The following is a 19,268-nucleotide window of genomic DNA, read 5'->3' as shown; positions in this document are numbered from 1 at the left end:
TATTTTTAAATTATTTTCAAATGTACAGGGTCTGTCATAAAAGTGTGGTAGTACCAAATTGTGTTTTTTTAAATGGAATCCCCCCATTTTTTTGCCATTTTCGGATTTATCGTCAAATCTTAAGACTAGTTTATGAAATAGGTCTTACATAAAAAATTTACCATTTTCGAGTTATTTGTGAAAATTTTCACTGTATAACTCGCATCTCCCACTATTTTGCAATAACTTGTATAAATATCAACGAAAACACATAATTTATCTAATACATTTAGAAAATTCTAAAAATCAAAAGAACTCAGTTACACAGGAAACCGCATGCTTTATTCCATATTTTTGCAAATACCTAAAAAAACTACTGGATATATGAATAAGGTACCAGATTCCTAAAAGGTTTCTAAAATAAATGGAAGCGAAATGAAAGAACAGTGGCGGAAAAGTTCGAGAGTATGAAAGGATGATTCCAGAACAAGTGACACCCCGTAGATATTTAGGATCATTTCACTTTGATACAGATCTATCTACGTGCAGCATTATGTGTCTACAGGATGTCAGATAATTATGGACGCCGGCTAAACGTCGGAAATCGTTCGACATGGAGTAGGCCAACAAACTGAAGTACCGAGATTGCAGCCTTTCTTTGGCAAATGAGATATTGATCCATAATGGAGAAATGGAAGAAAATGGCGTTATCACAACACTATGTCTTACTGATTGTACTGACACCTGCTGCATCTCTGACAATAAAGTGATGTCACAGGGATACTAGTACGTAGCAGTTCTACGGCAAAATATTGCCACCAATACCCTTCAGGTCACACATTTTTTTCTAATAACTTCAAAATTACTCCCTTACAGAAAAAAAAATCCCAAAATATCCAAAATCGATTTTATTTTATTATTTTTTTTTTACGAAAGTACTTCATTTCTATTTCATATTTAGCTTCCCCGTTAAGTGATCAGTTCAGAAAGCCCATTTGTCAATAATTTATTTATCGCAGTTCCTCACCACAAGAAAAAACTAGATTTTTTCCTACTTGTATTCAAAATAAATTCCCTATTATAATTGTGGCTAAAATACAAAGTGTTTTTTCAAAACACGCATTTAATGAAACATCTTGCCCATTAAATATGCAAAGTTGCTGGTAATTCGACGTATTCGTTTGAGGAGGTGGTAGGGCATGAGGTAAAAAGTGAACTAAGCCCATATATGCATATTCCAATACTCGCTAGATTGTGAGTTACTCAATTTTTTGTAAATCAGGGGTCTTAATGATTTCAAACTGATTTCCCAAAAAATCCTTTTTGGAATTTTACTTTCGCTACTCGATCACTTGTCTAATATTAGGATCTTTCGTATGAAATGAAATATGTCCAGAACCATTTGCATTATGTGAAAATTTTTAGTAAAAACTTTCATAAAGTAATTTTTGAAGATCAACTGCGCCAACTTCTTCAGTACAGTCTTCAAAAAATGTTCAAAGTAACACGCGTATAAGTCGCTCTAAGAACTGCTTCATTTCGAAAGCTATCTAATAAGGTGTTAGATGTTCCAAAAAGTAGCCGAAATACTTTAGATGAACAATTTAACTTAAGCTTAAATAATAACTAAATCTTCACATAACGCAAATGTTGTCGGACATATTTTACTCCATTCGGACAATCACTATGTCAGACAAGTGATCGAATAGCGAAATCGAAAAAATCGAAAAAAAATTCATGCAAAATGAGTCGAAAATCATTAACCTCTTATTACCTAATATTAAACCTGTGAATTAAAAAAATTGGAATAAGTCAATATCTAATAAGTTTTGGAACATGCATATATGAGTTCAATTTACTCCCTACTTCGTGCCCTATCACCTTCCCAAAGGAACCGTCGAATTATCAATAACCCTGTATATACATAGCTTTTCACATTGTATGCTGTCAGTAAATTATTACTGAGATACTGAAATATACAGGGTGTCTCATTTAAAGTTGTGATTGAAGATTACTTAAAAACGGTACGTTACATGAAAAGGTTTCAAAGAAAAGTTGTCTGTTAAAGAGGAGGACATGCCATAAAGATACTGACATTTAGCTAAAACGTCGTTTTAAGGTCATTTCAAGAGCAACTTTTTTTGTTTAATAGCAACTCCCTATTTTTTTACAGATCTTTGTAGCCCTTCAAAAAATGAATATTTTTTATTAGACTTTTGCTGCAGTTATCCTTGATTTTTGTCCAATTTTTGTTATAATAATTTTTTTTTTAAAGTTTTGCAATGCACATTCTATTTAAAACTCACAACAATCCTTCCATCGAATCAAAAAAAAATCTATGAAAATAAATATGTTATTAAATTTAATTAGAGTTTACCTTATAACAAGGTCTACAGGAACGATATTCTTTTTTCGACAATAAATCTAAGTATTTTGTATAAATTATTCATAAATTATTCTTTTTATTTCAAAATTCAATCATTGAAATGGATCGCTAAACTTTGGATAGAAAATTATAAATGGTTTTTACTTATGAAGAGGCTGGAAGAAATGTTAGTCGGGCAGTATAATTTTATGCTGGAAGATTTCCGGATGAAAGAGTTCTCTATTGGACAAACTTCAACAATTTCATTAAAAAGTTGAAAGAAATAAAAACGTTGGAAACAAAAAAATTAAATCTCTCCCGAAGTGAAACACATAAAGACGATCTAATGGCAGTTCTTACAACTGTTGTCTTCAATCCTCACGTAAGTTGTCAAATTGCTGCTAATCCAGGAATATCAAAGACGAGTGTCCAAAGAATTTTGAAAATGACTAAATGCCATCTTTGCCACATTTCGTTTCATCAGAAACTCCATGGAACTAATTTTGAAAATCAAGTCAATTTTTGTAATTGGACAAGGCAGGAACTAAATCAAAATGCAAATTTCTTTTCCAACGTTTTGTTGGACAAATGCAGTGAATCACCATAATCGGCATTTTTGGAGTGCAGTAAACCCACGCGGGCTTAGAGAAGTTGAACATCAAAGACCGTGGTCAGTGAATGTATGGTGCAGTATTATTGGGGAATACTTAATTGGACCTTTCTTCATTGAAGGAAACTTGAATGGAGAAATGTACCGTAATTTCTTACGTAATAATATTCCGGAACTGTTAGGAAACGTTCTATGTGCGATTAGACGAGTGATGTGGCATCAGCACGACGGTTGTTCATTTTTCTAGAATGTCTCGTGAGGTCCTGAATGAAATGTGTCCAGATCAATGGATTGGATTAGGCGGTCTAATCAACCGGCTTCCTAGGCCGCCTGATCTGACCCCACCAGATTTTGTCCTCTGGGGTTTTTTGAAGGACAAACTTTATGCAAAAGTACCAATAACTGCAGACGACATGAAAAGGGGAATTGAAAATGCACGTCAATTGACAAACAGAGAGATGAAAGCGCAGAGTAAACAATTCTTTTTAAATAAGAGTTGAGAGGTATTCAGGGCGGGAAGGACATTTCTTTTGAGCATTTGCTTTAATAAGTTTCTCAAATCAAGATTTTAAATTCATTTGGCAAATTTATTTTTTAAAAAATTTTCAAAGAACTAATTTCTTTTAAATAGAAGGATTGTTATGAGTTTTGAACTGAATATTAATGCGAAACTTTTATAGAAAAAAAAATGCAATAATTTCGACTATCTCAAAGTTGGACAAAAATCAAGGATAACTGTGCATCGAAACGTCTAATAATTTTTTTTTTATAAAAGATTTTCATTTTTCGAAGGCCTACAAGATCTATAAAAAATACGGGGTTGTCATTTAGAAAAAAGTTGTCCTTGAAATGACCTTAAAATGACGTTTTGACTAAAAATCGCTATCTCCATGATATGTCTCTCTCTTTACTGGACAACTTGTATTTGAACCTTTTTTTCATACAACATACTATTTTTGAGAAATCTTCAATCACAGCATTAAATAGTTCACCCTGTATATGAGGTTTTAAGGTTTAAGATCTTGTAAAACATTAAAATGGAGGGCGTTTAATTGAAATTAAATATTAAAAAATGGTTACTGCTCTTGATAATCTCTATCATAGTTTTTACATAACTTTGTGAAAATCCACATGATGTTACTTTCCCTGTTATCAAGGCCGCGAAGACCCTTTTTATTACTATAAACTCGTTTGCTATATGCCATTAACTATTTATATCATGAAATCTTTGTTTAGCTTACAAACTTACAATCTTTTAAAAGCTTGCAAAAGTACTTAACAATAATTATTTACGTAATAAATACATACTCAATATAAGGTTCTATTAGACGAGTCGATTTATGGCAGAGCAAGCTTGCGAGCAAGTCCATAAGTGGATGAGTCGAATAGGCTCTTATTATTTACGTGTTACATACAGCGGTTTAGGTCCAATTTCATCTTTGATTGATAATGTAATGTAGCTTTTAAGTAAAAAATTAAAGTAGCTCCGAAGAACCTTAACAACCCGCCAAACGAGATTTATATTCGTCAGTTAACATTCAAACACATTTGTTGTCTGCTTTGTTCTACTAAAATATAGCATCATCATACTAGGGTCACAACAAATTAATTTATGACCACAAAACTGTGTCATAAAAAGCCCTTTATAATGAAATCAGACACAATTGTATATTATACACCAAGGTTGTGAAGTACATTATAATGACTCAGACACGTGAGGGTCGTAATTATTCTATAACCGCGGTGTGTATAAGATTTTTTTTACTAGATGTAAATAAAATGACAGGTTTTCTAGCATGTAAAACGTATTATTACATGTTTAGAATATTACGAATTATAAAATTACGAATTAGCTGCAAAAACTAGAATTTAATAGTAGTCAGCAAAACCAAGTGCTAAAAATTGATTTGTTCAAATTTATTGTTCGAAATGTCCTCTATTTGCACCTAAGCAATGCCCTCAAAGACTGTTTTTTAGGTACCTATAGAATTTTTTTGATTCGTAGGGTAATTAGTAGTAATTAAAATAAATGTTAAAACGTCAAATCTTCTTCGTATCAAGCTTCATAGCTGAAACGGGAATAAAACTGAAACTAATTTGAGAATAAAAATTTAACTCGTAAAATCAGGTTGTGCTCTAAAAACACTAACTGCATAAAAATTACTAGAATTCTGACGAGAACCCAAAAATTTACTAAAATATTTCGTTTAGTTTCACTGAAAATAAAAATGTATGATACAAAAAATAATCCATTAAATGTACACATACATATGAAGTATCGACCTGATAACTTGAAGATGTTGCACTTGAGTATTCGCCGACGACTCCAGCCTTGAGCCATTTTTTCAAAATTTTCTTGGTTATATTTGTCCAAGTTCTTGTATAATCTAAATTCTTTGAATTATCGTTGCAATCTCCAGAACGATTCCCTGCAAACGAAATATCCCAAAACGTTTTCTCGTTTCACTGTGTGGAATCACCCTATAGGTTTTGACTGCTTGTGACATACCCATTAATTTCAAGATTCAACCCGTATTCCGCAAAGCTCGTTAATAAAATTTGACCAGAACTGACCTTCGAAGATGTGAAACTAGAAGATAACGTTAGATTTTTTTAGTTATCATCGGATCCTTTCCTGGTAATAAATTAAATTATTCAAAGAATAAACTTTTTAAGATCTAGATTAGCTGTGGCTTGTTAGCTGTGTTATTATTAAATCGCTATATAACATTCTCACATAATGGTCGCAAGGTCAAGTACACGCAACTTTCATTTTAAGAACTGTACCGGTTTTCTGAGATTTTTCCATTTTTTCTAATTGTGTTTACATCAGACGTTCCACGAATGCCTCGGGAGATGTCAAGATATCAAGGGAAGTGTGGGTGTGCTAAGAAATTAAAAAAAAATCGATCGGCTACCCTTCAACCGAACTGAAGAACTTGAGCCTAACTGGGGTTTCAGAGTTTCAGCAATTCCGATACATGTAATAATGAACAACTAATTGAACGTATGTGAAACCGTTTGCAATAGTACTTAAGCAGTACTTGAAATGTATACTTAAAGGAAAAGTGAATAAATATTAAGGTTAAACGTGAAACACTGGCAACTGTTACAAATTGGCTTTTTTCGAGATCCGTTTCGAAATAAACAATAATAATCCTAAACGAGCAACGTTCGGCATGTAGGTAGATTTAAAATCGGCATGAAAATAATTAAGTGCGCTACATAACTTGGTGTAAATCAAAGTAAAAAAACGTTGAATCGGAAGGTCCGACAATGACGACCGGACCGATGACAAAATTGGGTGTTGCCCTCCGCGCAACCGTCTCAAGGCATCCTGAACTTAAGGTGCACCATTCAATAATCGAACAAGTCCTGAAAACAAAAAGAATAAGTCTTTCCAAGTAATGACTGTGTGGTAACCCACGGCAACTGGTAAATTAACATGTAGGTATCGACGTGTTTGGTTTCGATGCTATGACGCCGTGGCAGCCATGTTATATGGTGTCATGACCCTTCAAAGTACTCCACCCAGATCGCGAGCTGCATTCCAAGCCACCTAGATAGAAATGCAGGCCTACCTTGAAACGACAGTGGCGTAGGTATGCAAGGTAACGTTTCGTACACTTTGAACTCTCTTCAAGCTGTACTAGCTCCCACAGGTCTTCGTCCCGGTTCGCTCAGAACGATCGATTAGACAAGCAGAACGGAAAAGTTTTGGTTGTAAAGCATCTCATTCACATTTCTGGATTCGAACTCGGACATTTGACTAAAGAAGTTAACACGCCGCTGAAGCAATAATTACTAAATGCCATAGATTTGTAAACAGCACTTTAAAGGGGAGTAGTCTTTACCACCGGTCTCCGTATGTAGTATTTCTACAAACCAACCATACGAATTGAATTTGTTAAGGAGTTCGTTCTTCTTAGTAACCAAATAAAGACGACCACCTAGGTGAATTGAAGCGACGAGAGTACAACGTCCCGTTACGTTATATGAGCAGATCCGGACTTCGGCTATCTCGCGAAAATGATGATGTAACTTATTACGAGAACAAAACTGTAACTAAGTTGTACCTGCAAGGATCAGACAGGCGCAATACAAAGGAATTAAAAGTCAGCGTGCCTATCAGGTTCGCAATTATGTATTTTTTTAATTTCACTCAGGTACAGGAAGTACTGAGCTATAGTCTACATTAATGTCTTGTACATGTAAAAGGAGCAGGGAATTCCTATAAGACAGTGCAAGCTATTTGCGCTTAGACATCAGGTAATAAGATTTTTTTTAATCGAAAATATCGAACCCAGAAAGTACCCAAATTTGAATGGACAAAGTCAGTTTGCGTTGTTTTTTTTTTTTATTGGGCTTATGGAAAACCATGATCTGGCTCTGATTGATCCTTGGGATCTAATTTGCAACCAACTGGATTGGCTGACTATCTTGTGGATCAATCCTGAAAATTATCTCTTTCGACTTATCCAGCTCTTAGCCAATCTAATTGGTTCAACATCGGCTGACAGGGATCAATCGAATCCAGATCATTTCCGAAATACTTTTATCTCAAAATTTTCTTTTTTTTATAAATAAAAAACTGACAAAAATTAGAGAAAACTCTGTAATCAACATTAGGAAACCTTTTTCACTGGTATTCTTAGTGAGAAATCACTACTTGGCCCTCAAAAATCCACTCAGAAAACAATACCTATATATACCTATTACTTCTTTCCTAACTTGTTAAATATTTGTTTATAGTCATTACCTAAGACGCACCGTTTCTGATATAACACGTTCTTAAACGGGCAATCTCGAGATTATACTTCAACAGTAGTTTAGTAACAAAGTGCTACGAGAATGAAAAACGATTTTCACATGTGTTTTCTCAGTGCACTGATCTGAATTTTCTACAGGTACAAAAGCCACGAACATTTCTACGACCACAGGAAACAAATGCGAATGTGTCTCTGCGATTGACATGAAAAGTCGCACGTGGAGGCTTAATTCAGACGCCCAAATGAGTGTGTGCAAAGTACACGCATGCGCGCAAAACACATTTTTTGCAAGGTTGTTTTCGTTTATTTTCATAAAAATTGTATTAAGTATATTAAGAAACAAGTTTTCCTGTCGCCCCGCTACATGTTTCCGAAACGATGAGCTTTGTAAATTGACGTGTGAGACAATGAGCCGTATGAGTCGTATCTTTTAAACCACTTTTTCTACTATATGGACACTGTATAGGGGTTGTCCTGCGTAAGAATGCTTATCCCCTCAACTTATGAACTATGTGAATTCATAAAATCAAATTTTTTAAAATTAAATGGGAAATCCTGAAAAATATAGCTTCTGTTCAGATGATTGATCTATCAATTCTAATAATATTTGACATAGGAGGTTAATCCCAGAAGTACCCGAACTGACATATGGATGGCGGTTTTTCATTAAAAATTTGCCTAAAGTACAAAAACCTAACCTTAAAAAGCTTATGTCTAAAGGTCGAAGGTGGTTTGTTGAGTTCTGTTTGTTTCGAAGCCGTTATTAGTAAACGTTTTTAGAAATTTTGGACTAAATGGAAACAATTTGCCATCCATACGTGATTTAACACTTCCATTTGAAAGGTCACAATCCATGCAATGTCAAAGCAGAGTTAAATCCTACTTTGTGGAAATCCAGTCCTTCGTTAACAGTTGTAAAATATTGAGTGAGAGAGTTTAAACGTGGACATACGAGCTGTCAAGACGAACTTCGCAGTGGTCGGCCCAATGACATTCCAGATCTGACCACTCTAGAAGATGCGGCGAAAATCCACAAAACTGGACTGACAGATCATCGGTTAAAATTGCGCAAGTTAACAAACATCATACGTATTTCAAAAAGTATTGTACATCGTATTTTCACCAAATAATTCGGTATGAGAAAGCTGTGCCCAAGATGGGTGCTACGATTACTCAAAATTGAATGAAAACAGAGCCGTGAGGGCCTTTCGAGGAAGCATTTAGTCAAATTTCGCAGCAATAAAACCAAATTTTGGTATCGATTCGTAACCATGATAAAACATGGGTCCATTATTTCACACCTGAGACGAAACAGCTGTCAAAATATTGGACTCACGGGGGAGAATCTACTTTAAAGAAGATAAAAACCGTCCCATCTGTACGAAAGATGGTGGCGTCAGCTTTTTGGAATGCACTTGAAATAATTTTTATCGACTCTCTAAAGGAAAAATAACAAGTGGAGAATATTACACAAATTTATTGCACCGTTTGATCGACGAAATTCGAAAAAACCAGCCGCATTTAGCGTGAAAGAAAGTCTTGTTTCATTCAGACAAGGCACCAGTCCACACTTCCGTCATCGCTATGGCCAAAATCAATCAACTTGGTTTCGAACTTTTTCCACGTTCACCCTATTCGCCAGATTTGGCCCTCTCGGATTATTTTGAGTTTCCAAACTTGAAAAAACATCTCAGAGGAAAGATATTTGCCAATAATGAAGTCGCGGAGTGCGATGATAAAGGTATTTTGAAACATTTGAAGCTTCTTATTATAAACAGGATATAGAAGGCATCGCTGAGAAAAGTCTATCAATCTCAAAAGAGACTAAGTTGAGAAATAATGTAGTATTTTCATTATTTTTTTATGTTTAACGTTAGCTTTGAACGTTAGCTCGGGTACATCTGGGGACTATTCTTGTGCGTACATATACAAATCAGGCTTAAGGCTGTGCTTAACTTAAGCTTCAGCTCACCATGAGCTCCCCAAAGGAAGGCCATTGATGTCAAATTAGCTTCATTTGTAACAGCAACATGATTCTTATAGAAAGGCTCAAGTACGCTGAAGCTTAAGTAGGGCATAGCTCAACCGTTAAGAGGCATTAAATCGGCTCAGAACGGTCGACTCGGCGCGGTAAGCTTAGACCACCATAATACTGAAACTTCGCTGAAGGTGTAGCGCACCTTTTTTAGCTACATTTTTAGCTACATTTTTAGCTACTTAACGTAAGTTTCTTTAGCTATATTCCTTAGCAGCCGTATCGTGCGCATCCGCCCTACAATTTTGATTTATGGCAATTATAACATATGTGTCGTCACACTTCCTCATGTTTTAAGTTCGTCAGATTCTGATGGAAGATATTAAGATTACCCGCCTCAGCATGAATAGAGAAGTCATCAAGTGTTTGTTTCATGAAAGGACGTACCTTTTCCCCTATTTCCAATTAACGACTCATCAATTATTGTGATCATTCTAAATAATGTTAACAAAGTCATTACCGGCAAGGAATTACGTTGGAAATATAAAGGATGTCCCGGATAAGAATTAAATTGACAAGGACGAAAAAAATCTTATCCCTTCAATTAGTGTCGCTTCTATTGGTGAAATCGTGCTGGGCCGAAACCGCCAATGCCGCGCCGAACCAGCAGGTGGCAGCCAAAGTTAGGAAAAAAATCATGTTCAAATCTCATTACGAAATGCCGTTTTGTGTAACTTATCTTATAATGCGGGAAGCAATTTTTCTTGTCCCGCTTAAGTCCACTATTTATACAATACTATGCATTTCCCTACTAGTTACACGAATAACTAATAGTATAATATTTTATAATTTTCTATCGTTTTCGAGGTACCAAATGTCGGTTTTAATTGACCAGACCTCCCGTCTTTCCTTCAAAATGGTTCAACTAACGTCCCATAAATAATGCCTAAGGGCCGCCGTCCGTAAAAAAATGTTCTATTTCCGAGTGTCCCGAACTGTCTATTTTCAGATACGTTAAATAGTATTTCAAAAAACCCTACGGTGCACCATAACCAAAACTTGGGAATTCAATAATCCATCTCAAGAGGAAACTGTACCTACAAGTAACTATGCATTTGAAGAACGAACCTTACAGCAGGTATCATTAAACCTCACAGAACAAAACCATGTCTCCTTCATAAGCGTACAATGAGATGGTAGAACAACGATCGTACGAATAAAGCATTGAATGGTGATACCAGCGGATGGGCTTGGTTGAGAGGGGCCAAGGGGGACTATTAACGTGTCCTCGGAAGGTCGACCGCGGCGGTCTCATTATAAATGCTAATAGAACGAGATGGGGAAAGGGAACTAGCGGAGGGGCAGATAAGGTTTTTTGCGTTGGAGAGTACGGATGAGGCTGATGGCATTGAGTCGTCCTATGATCCTTTTTCGTTTGTCGTCATATGCCGAAGGTTGCTTGCCAGCAGTAATATTACTAACAGGATAACAGTAAAATTTCATCAGCTTAAGCCCATTTAATGCGCATTTGTGGTTTTTTAAATGTCTAAAATGAGTCCATTATTATTATTATTATTAAGGAATCGGCTATTTTACGTGAACACCAACTTCCAGGCAGGCCTTGAAATTTAGAGCGTGAATGAATCACATTAGACAGACACCCTGTATGAATCACTTGCTTTTTTATAAATTGCACATGTCTACAGTCTGCATGTTTGTTCGTCGGCCGGAAAACCTAAACATTACAATTGTTGTTCTATGCCTTTTTTAATTTTTTTAAATTAAATTCGTCTAGGCCGAAATCTAATCTTACTTTCCTCTAATCGTGGCTATCAATAATTTCAGTTCGTTTTATCGATGCACAGATGTCTAAGCTCATGGTTTTGTATTGTCTTTCAATAAGCGTACAGTAAAATCTACTCATGACTTGCCTACACTCTAGAAGTCACCAAGTGTCAAAGCCTCTTCGGCCATTGTTAAATACGCACAGATATGCATTCATGAAGTTGAAGTAATGTCGGACTCTCGCTGGATTGACCCGGCTTCGCATGCCGCTTGGGTAAACTGTTTTATATTTTTTCCCTCGTGATCCATACTCATGGGGAAAATATTGTGTATAACGCGCAAGTGCGACAAATTACCTTCCTCGCCAAAAGCTCGAGGGCAATATTTCAGACTCGTGAGTTAAGTGCTGCCTATTTTCGCGTATTATATGAATTATTATTACGGAGTCGATTGCTGACGACCGTAACTTTCTGCACTTGTTAGGCAAATAAAGATTTCGTGTCTTTCCATTTGTTCGTATGCACCCTCGCGGCTTAGATACGCCACTGAGGTTTTCTCGTCATCGACTCCTCACTTCTCAACTCAAGTTGCAATAGTGCAGGTTTCTAACTTTCTGGAAAACCTGAACTGGGTAGCAATTTTTGACACTACTCCTCAGAAAAAGGCCCTACGAAGGGAGAGAGCGATTGATTGATTCCGAAAAACTATGTTCTTTAATCACTCTATCTCTATCTCTACCTCTATCTCTCTATCTTTATCTATCCCTGTCTATATCCCTTTCTATCTTCCTCTCTACCTCTCTCTCTATCTCTCATTAGACCATGGGAGAAAATGTCTACCGCTAGCATTCAATAATGTGTTACTATAGAGACGTAAGAGGTGAAACGCCTTCGCTCTCTTAGTTATTCTGCTAGAGCACCTCGCTTCGATAATTCACTCTCTGACTTTGACGGGCCCCGTTTTTCGTGCCCCCTTTTTTGCAGTAATTTAAGATGCAAAGGTCAATTTTTTCCCATTATAAATTAAGTTAGGCATTGCTGACGCCGACGCTCTCACATTGTGACATTCATAGGAAACATATTGCTGTCAATTTGAATTTGTTGTTGAATTGACGATTGATTGATTGATGAGTTTGAAATTGACATCAACTATATAATTTATTATATCCAACAGGGACGTACGTGACTTCATAAAGTCGAACTTGATTAATAATGGAACAAAATATGAAAATTCACCATTTCAGCCGGCATTATCCAAAAAAATAAAAACGATTCGAGATAGGGCAATCCTCATAGGAAACATTTCTTAGAGGTGCCTGAGGAGGTCTTCGAAAATACCTATTTCCTTTGAAAAAAAAAAGATGTGGCATGTATAAGAAGCATAAACCTGACAACATTGTCGTTGTAATTATTCATAGAAACAGGAGCATGTAACTTAATTTTTATTCAGGGTATTATCAAATTAATAATTAATTTTTATAAAATACGTGGCCAGGAATTATGAAGTAAAAGGTCAATTCGGGAAATTACGGTCATGAAAGATTACATAACTTTTTTATCGTTTCTACGGCTGGGACGAAGTTTCTAACCTAGCTGAAGATAGTGTCACGTCCGCGTCCTATGGGGCATTAAATATAACGTCCGAAAGGACACTGTGGTATCACTTATCTACTTCAATATTCACATGTTAGTTTATTTGCTCTAACCATCCCTCTAGGGCCAATACCTACTCAATTCAACAGAAGAAAATGTGGCTCTTTGATCCGAAAATGGGACTGGCCAAACTTGAACTACAGATCTCAATCCAGATTTGCGTTATTTTCGTTTAGCAGTGCTGTACTTAACTTAGTAATGCGGCAAATACCTAATCAATATTGTATCTCATATGCCGTAACTGCCCAGATTCTATCCCAATTAAACCTCTCTAAAACTCGGAGCGAGGCCCTTTTCTTATTCCAAGAATATTGTTTTCTATAACATTTTCTCATTTAAACCAATTTAACCGATCCATGCAAAATAAAACGTCTTGTGCATCTGCAATGTACAATATGTACAACTTCTAGACCCTTAACCTACCCCACCCAACGTAACACACCCCGAATTGCACCGCAGATATAGTACGATGCACTTTATCGACCATTTCGCCCCACCGGAAAAGAGACAACCGGCCATCCCCTAAAATTGCCCTGTTGTCCTTTTCTGGCTCATGAAAAACTGGCCAGACATCACGGCTGTAAAAGCACGAGCGCAGGGGAAGGGAGACAAAGGTCAAGGCCCTTAATCACGTGGCGGACCTCAAGGACATCAAGGACGAAATTTTTATAAATGGCTGTATCGTAATTTTGTTTCTATGTCGAATACGAGCTAGTTCATTGCTACAGAACCTTCAGAATACTAAAACCCATAATTACGTGGAAAAAATACACATTTTGATATTATGAATTTTCTTGGAATTAAAGAAATTAATGCCAATGAACAAACCAGGCCTACTTTTTAAGCGACTACGAGATTAGGGCAGAATTATTAACCTTCCGATAACTTTATCCGGAACCGGGCGGGGAACATAATACATTATGCATTTTTTAGTCCCACTGAAGACTTGATACTGATAATATACATAGGTAACCAGTTTCGTTATGGCTTGACACTGGAGTCTTTGACAGTCGTCCGTGACGAGTGACGGTGGACTATGCGTTACCTATAGTAGACAAATCTACAGAAACTTGGGACGATTAAAATAGCCCTTACTCATTTCACTTTTAAATCGAGTCGAATAAAACGACTAATCTACGGTTAAAAGCGCTTAATACCCACCTTTTTCTTCAACTGATAATAAAACTATAATCCGATAAGAGAACCCAAATACAGCAATAATAAATATCTGTCAAACAGAAACGCAGAAAAATAAAAACAAACACCAATCGTCGCGGCTTATCAACGATTTGGGGATTAAGAAGTTACTACGCGCGGCTAAAGACCCCTCTACACCACTACGGAAGATTTTTTAACCGTTCAATTAAATATAACAGGACCGTGGAGGAAAGGGGAGCAAGCAGGTATGGATATCGCGAATGACCGAACCCGTTTCTTTGTCCAAACCCGCGAGTTTGTTTCTTCTGACTGATTCGAGTCGACGATGATGATGACGGGTCGCAGTCGCGGAACGGCCTCAAAGATTTCTGTTGTTGCGCTCTTCGTGCGTGCGTAATATTTGCAAAATTTACCGTACACCTGCCGGCTGACTAAAGCTGAAACTTTATTAGTTCAGGATTCAATGTCCGTTCGACGTCCATTGCTATTACATAATATTTAATAAACTGCTGGCCAAATCTACCGTGTAATGCTGATTTTACTGCGTTTAAAGATCCGTGAGAAACTCGAGAATGTGGAAATGTAACCAAACGGGGCTGACTTGAATTCGAACTGCGAGATTGAAAATATTAAGTCTTAAAACAGTCATGTTTAAACCGGAAAACCCTATACAGGGTGATTCAAAATATTCTTCATATTTTCCCAAACTGCAATCACGGTTTTTTTTACAAAAAATAAAATGCCAATTAAAATTTCTAATACAGTATTAACCAAAATACTTTGAACTTTTTTAAAGTTCGCATATATCGAGAAGCGGGTGAATACGATCAAGTTTTATTCTTAATAAAGATACATTTGAACCATAATAAAATAAAAAAATACTTGTTACAAAACTTTTTATGTTTATAGGGAAAAAATTAATAATAACTGGACAGAATTGTCGGAATCTAGTTAACTTAATAGAAAATATCAATATTAAAAATGAAAATAAAAACATCTTTAGTAGTTGTTGAGATACCCTTTTGCTTCAACCACTTTAAACATCCTTCTAGGCGTTGATTGTTAATTCTTCAACTGATCGCTGATCAACTGGATGCCAGGCTTGTGTGAACCTTTCCAAAAGTTCTTGTCCATTTCTAATGGGTTCGCCCTGTTTGAAATCAACGCGTTCCCATAAATTCTCTATTGGATTTAAATCCGGACTTTGAGCAGGCCACCTTATGGTAGACACTTGTTCTCGTTCTAACCACTCTTTCGCTACTTTTAAAGAGTGCTTAGGATTATTGTCGTATTGGAAAAGAAGCTAAATGGCATTGATTTAAATGAGTAAGGTTCCATTGCATTTCTCAATATATGTCGATACACGAATCTGTCCATTTTTCCAACAATACGATTAATTAATGTATCTCATACCATACCAAGAAAAACATCTTCATACTAACACACTTTTATCACTGTGCTTAAAGGGAAATTTAATATATTTTTTATTTAGTTTTTGGCCATTTGGATCCGTTACGTAGACTATACCGTCACTGGAAATAAAATTGTATTTGAATTCATCACTAAAAAGAACTTTTTTCTAACTTTGTACTCTCCAGTGAATATGCTCGAATGCAAATTGTAACCGTGCCTTGATGTTCTTCCGTAACAGTGGTTTTTTTCTGGACGGTAAGCTCTTAGATTGTCTTCTAATAGCCTTTTTCTGATAGTTCTCAATGAAATTTTTGGATGTCCATTTATTTGTATTTTTTGCAAAATTTTTGATGATGACAAAAACGGATCACTTTTGGCAATGTCGCAAAATTTTTTTTTTATTATCCATTTGTCTGGTAGTCTTTTTAAGCTTGCTTGCATTTTTCCCGGGATAACATAGTCGTACGCTCTAAACTTTTTAATAATACGCGATACAGTATTTTTTCGAATATTTAGTGTTATGTAAATATCTTTTTGCAATATTCCTAGATTATAAAACTAAATAATTCTACTTCTCAAATCGAGGGAACATGATTTGCCTTCTGCCATTTTAAAAAAATAGGAAGTGGTGTACGTGCAAGGCAAGCTTAAAGGAAATGGTAAAAAAAATAATAAATTAATGTAAAAACAGCTTTTACGTCATAAAAAATAAGTTTCAAGTATCTTGTCCACCATGAAAAATTGTTTTTTTTTTCTATAAAAGAGTGCAAAAAATAAACTATAAATACTATATATAAATCGTACAAAATTAATGTATTCCCGTTTTATTGTCTTTGTTTGCATTAGATCAGGGGCATCTACATAAAGGCGCAATATTTTAAACTCCAAGTATTTTGGTTAATACTGTACATCACAGTAGTCAAACATAAAACAAAAAAAGCATAACTTTGGCGATTTTCAATAAATTTAACTGTATTCGATATGCAAAGATAACAAGTTAATGTTTTGCGACTTTTTTTAACAAGTGTAGTAAAGGCTCGCTTGATTTTCTACATCAAAACTCGCAAGAAAGTTTTTTAACTCGAGAGCCACCTTTTTTGCTTGTTACCTTAATAATAATTACTGTACAACTTCTGACACGCATCACTTTTCACGCTTGTTAGGTAATGAAATAAACTAGTCAAAGCGAATTAAGAACCACGTGTTATTAAACTTGCAATTTAGTAACTTTTTGAACATGGCCCAATGGGGGCAAGTCCTCTTTACGGCTAAATCAAGATATCGACTTAGCCACAACGATACGCGTATGCGAGCATAGAGACGTAGAGGTGAGCAATATTTCGATATTTACCGCCAAGTGTAAGAGAAACTGTCCATTTCGGAGGGGGCTCTATTGTGGTCTCGGGAGGAATTTCTCTAACAAAGCGCTCCACTTTGAATATCTTTTGAGGTGAAACTGTGAATGTTCGTCGGTACTTAAAGGGCGTTGTAGAACTTTACACAATCTCCTTTGCAGCAGAAGAAGGTCCAAACTTTGTTCCTCAACAAAATAAGGTGAGACCCCACATCGCCCGATTAATAAAGCAATACCTTCAGGAGCATAATATCGAAGTTTTGGAAATGGCCTGCCAGTTCCCCAGATCTGAACCCCATAGAACACATTTGGGATGTCTTTCAAAGAACGTTAAGAGACCATCCAACTGCCGAAAATTTAGATGGCGTGGCAGAAACGCTCCAGGAGAATAGAACAACAAACCTAGGGAAATGATAGAAAACCCAATCAACGCTATGCTTAGACTGTGTCAAGGAGTCCGATTAAACCAAAGCAGACACCCTCACTATTAATTTTCTTCGTCAAGTTTATTTTAACAATACAATTTGATTTAAAAAAAAAAAAAACCTAAACTGGTAAGCGTTTTTTACAGTGGTGATATGGAAAAGACCCTGGCAATGGAAATAACGTTCTACCCCCCCCCAACTACTCTCGCTCATTGGGTTGTGAAACATATCTTCTACACTGCTATCCTTCAGTAGTGTGTTACTAAAAAAATACATGACAGGTGAGGAAGATTCCGTGTCTCAATTATTCTCGGCGAAAATCCAGCTTCTTTAATTAACTCTCTAACTTCGATGGGCCCCGTTTTCCGTGTCCCCCTCTTTGCGATAATTTAAGACACAAAGACCAGCAGCAAAGATTTCTGTTATTGGACTCTTCATAAGTACGTAACAATTGCAAAATTTACCGCACACTTGACAGCTGCCTCAAGTTGATACTTTATTACTTCTGGACTCAATGTCTTTCCGAAGTTCATTACTGCTATGGCGTAATATTTAATAAACTGCTCTATTAACAAATAGTTAATGAGCTGCTTTAATAAACTTATAACTTGAGAACACAGAAACATATTTAAATACGGCATGTATTCAATTCAACCGGTATATATGTGGAAAATGTTATTGAGCTTCGAAACGTTCTTCATTTAAGCAAAAAGTCCTGTAAAGAGTGATTTAAAATATCCTAACGGGGCAGGTTAAGACGATAACTACTGGTTAACTATGGATTTCTTCTGAAATCGAGTTAAAATTTTTAACAAGTGCGTTAAGCACAACAACTTAACGCATAATTAAAAAATATATAAATTTGATGATTTTCTACAATTCTGAGCATATTCGATATACACGGCAATAGTTAATGTTTTTTGATATTTTTTAACAAACGTAGCAAAGGGCTATTTAGTTGTCGATATCTTGACAACACATGGATAAATCCTTACTTCATGATTTATCAAGTTTCAATGTTAGAAAAGAAAGTAATATAAAATTGGAAATTGATATGCAAACATTTAATATCAAAATTGGAAAAAATCATGTATAACATTCATTAGGAAATTTGATTTTCAGAAACTCATGTCATATTGAAATTATACGATTTGATGTAGTTACCACAAATTATAGCTCGATTTTACAAGAAAACTTTAGAGTAAAGCGACTGATAAAGCGCCAACCATAACATCCCAACTGCACATGGTGTCTCGAATTTGATAGTTTCACCAGGTATCACAGTTATTATTGAGGTGAGAAATATAGGGTTTTCGAGATTCTGTGTTCGATTTTTAATGAAACAAAGTTTGCCAGTGAATGAAAAATTGACGCCATCTTGGTTCTGTAAATAGAAGGCGCATTTAAAAAAGATTTATCTGTATCTATTATACCGGGTGATTCACGGTCGATGGTAGATTAGACGTTTCTGGAAGAATGATATCGCGATCTTTCTGAAAATTTGCACAAGTAGATAAATTAACTTGCTCTATCGACGTAAAATATTTTCATTGATGCAGTGTTGCCGGTTCTATCAGAAAGTACTAGCATCTCCGATATTTTAAATGGAACACCCTGTACATTTTTTCATTTTTGGGTTCTATATTTCATACCAATAACAAACATGCTGAGAGACAATTAAATTTCCTTTAAAATGATGTGGTATATCCCTATGCCTAAACCATCAAGTTTCGAAAATAAAAGCTGTTTTGTCTTTAAATTGAATTATTTAAAGATATTTGCC

At 35.7% G+C, this 19,268-nt stretch overlaps 1 protein-coding gene across 2 annotated transcripts in view; it reads right to left on the bottom strand.

Annotated features, from left to right (window-relative positions):
- Positions 1–19,268, bottom strand: part of Hr39 (Nuclear hormone receptor FTZ-F1 beta) — a 48,561-nt gene that overhangs the window by 22,340 nt on the left and 6,953 nt on the right. Inside the window, exon 1 of one of the 2 annotated variants that reach the window (XM_066297073.1) lies at positions 14,297–14,615. The exons of the other annotated variant lie outside the window; for it this stretch is intronic. The gene's annotated coding sequence lies outside the window, so the exon portion shown is untranslated. Of the gene's footprint in view, positions 1–14,296; positions 14,616–19,268 lie in introns of those variants that run through there. 2 annotated transcript variants of the gene reach the window in all.

The sequence above is a fragment of the Euwallacea fornicatus genome, chromosome 27 (assembly GCF_040115645.1).
Source record: "Euwallacea fornicatus isolate EFF26 chromosome 27, ASM4011564v1, whole genome shotgun sequence".
Classification (NCBI taxonomy): domain Eukaryota; kingdom Metazoa; phylum Arthropoda; class Insecta; order Coleoptera; family Curculionidae; genus Euwallacea; species Euwallacea fornicatus.
The sequence above is the reverse complement of the archived record's forward strand: the minus strand, read 5'-3'. Positions and strand labels throughout refer to the sequence as shown.